Raw genomic sequence first — 2,750 nt, 5'->3', positions numbered from 1 at the left:
CCTCCACCCCCTCCTGTCTCTCCCCCTGCCCTCTCTCCTCCACCCTCTTCTTCCTCTATCTCCCCTCTCCCTTCCCCTCTTCATCTCCCTCCTTCTGTATCCCCTCCTCTACCCGCTCCTTCCCCATCCTTGATCTCTGGCAAGCAATCCTTTCCTGTTTCCACCATTTTGCTTTAAGTGTTGCCCTGAGTTGCTTAACTGCATCTTGGCATTGAAGCCAGTAAGACGTTCATTAAGTCCATAAAGAAATCATTGGAAGCCGACTGATAGTATGAGCTTATCACTCCTGATCAAAATGAACTGAGGCAAATCAAAAAAGGGGGGGCAGGTGGTGGTGGAAGCCGAGCATGCCTTTAATCCCAGCACTCAGGAGGCAGAGGCAGGTTAGTCTCTGAGTTCAAGATCAGCCTAGTCTACAGAGCAAGTTCCAGGACAGCCAGGGAATCACAGAGAAACCTTGTCTAAAAAAACAAAAGCACAAACAAACAAAAAAGAATTGAGGCGGCATGGATAGCTAACAAGTTTCTCAGATAGCCTGCAAGCATCCACTTCAAAATAAAAATACATGTTTAAGAATACATTTCACTGGTGTTTCATGTCCAAGGTTTAGTGATGCCTCTCCTCTCCTTACACAAGGACTGTCCATCAAGCTCAGGGAAGCCCTGCTGAGGTGTGTGTGCTGAGGTGTGTGTGTGTGTGTGCGCGCGCGTGTGCGTGTGTGTGTGTGTGTGTGTGTGTGTGTGTGTGTGTGTGTGTGTGTGTGTGCATTTTCTAGGGTTGGATTGGAAAGGTCAGGGCTGTGCTCTCCTGCACACAGCTGTCCAGACCCACTCTGACTACCACTTCTGTGCATGCGTGTGCATGTGTGTGGATGTGTGTGCACGTGTATGCCTGTGTGTGGAAGTAAGAGGCCAACTTCAGGGGCTGTTCCTCAGATACTGTCCAGCCACTTTCTCAGACGGGGTCTTTCATTGGCTAATAGGCTAGACTGGCCATCAAGTCCCAGGGACTGCAAGTGTGATGTCACCAGGCCCAGCTTGTTTTACATAGATTTGAGAGATTGAACTCGGGTCCTCATGCATTGAAGACAAGCACTTTATCATCAACAGAGGTCTCTCCAAGCCCAGCACTTCTTTCCTTTTCTACCTGTCCCCTGTCCCTTGGAGTCTATCAGATGAGTGATTCTGGACACTGGGAGGGACCCGGAGTAATCAGGAAAGTGGTGAAGAGCTTGGCCAGTGTTAACTCATCCTGTCCTTCTCAGAAACAATGGCCTGAGCTCTGGAGAAGGGGTCTTTGTGGTTTCACAAGGCATGCCAGGTACAGAACAGGGAACAGCCATAGCCAGAGCAGAGGCTGGACTGACCCTACTTACTTGTGTTCTCTCCTTCTCTGGCTCATCATATGAGCCTCCTCTGGGACCTGGAGGCCTAGGCTGGTGCCAGCCATGCTCCTGCAGCAGCCTGGAGTGGGTGTGGAAAGGCAGCTTGACATGGTGACCTTGTAGTGGCCAAGCCTGGGGGAGGGGGCTGGCCAGCCTGGATTCCCTGTATGACTCTGGGTGAAGCGCTTCACCTCACAGCTTTAGACTCTTTTTAAAGCCTGTTTCATATTTTTTTATGGTAGACTTTGGCCCAGCATTATCGGCCCTACCTTACCAATGTGGAAAACGCAGATAAGGATATGCCAAGATAGTAAATGAATTGTCCAAGATTTTGGAGCCAATGGCCTTTGAGCCAGGAGCTGCATCTGGGCCTTGTAAACACTCCAACCAGGAAGGTGTTACCAAGGCTGGGCTACATCTGAGCCTCTAGCTCCCAGAACAGCCTTTTGCCCCTGGCTGAACCCCTGAGGGGCATCCATGAGGCTAGCAGCTGACTGACTAGCCGGCTTGGAGGCCCCTAGAGCTGTCTCAGCAGACCTGAAGAATGTGGTTCTTCCTAGGACTCAGAGCAGTGAACAGCATCCTGTGCTGTCTGCGTACTTCATGGTAGACTGCTTCCAGAGATTCGGGCAGCAGTCCAAAGATTTTGTTTTCCCATAACAACCAGAATGGAATAAACTCCGAGTTCCCCATAAACTTTATTCGAATATTAGAAAGGCAGACAGAGAAAATTATTATTTTTTCCCATCTGGAAGGAGCACAGCAATTAAGATTTCTGGGCCTCCGTCCATATTTCATAAAGGGATGATGGGGGACAATATGATAAATAATAGATATTATCAAGCTTTCATTCCGGCATCGCGGTCTCCTTCAGCTGGGAGTTAATAGCTTGGCATGGCAGAACACACTCCCTAAAAGCTGTTATGTTCCCAATCAATCCAAAAATGGTTTTAGAATTTGGATGGCCGTCTGGCTACAAGACAACTCAAACTAGCTAAAGGCAAGGGTGCAAGTTCAATTTTACTTTTCTATTAAGAAATCACACTTTTACCAAGGCAGTATTATAGATGGCGGGTGGGCATATTAGCTTTGCCACTGATTGACTGGGTGACAGGAGAAGTGACTCCTTGGTCCTCGTGTGCTGTGCAGACCCCCACCTCCCCAGAGGGTCAGAGGATTCCAACAGGAACCAGTCTGTAGGATATTAGCAGTCCTCAGCATCCTGGGTGGGTCACTGCAGGTCGCCAAGCTGCCTGGGGCTCTCAGCCCTAGAAGATGGACCAATTTATTCTGAGAAGACCCCTCTCCCCATCTCTGTGCAGCAGTGAGCCTTGGAGGTGTCTCTTTTAGTTCACAAGTCTCAGGT

Source organism: Peromyscus californicus, unplaced genomic scaffold (genome assembly GCF_007827085.1).
Source record: "Peromyscus californicus insignis strain IS unplaced genomic scaffold, ASM782708v3 Scaffold_13__1_contigs__length_99412109, whole genome shotgun sequence".
In the NCBI taxonomy this organism is placed as follows: Eukaryota; Metazoa; Chordata; class Mammalia; order Rodentia; family Cricetidae; genus Peromyscus; species Peromyscus californicus.
Note: the sequence above shows the minus strand (reverse complement) of the source record.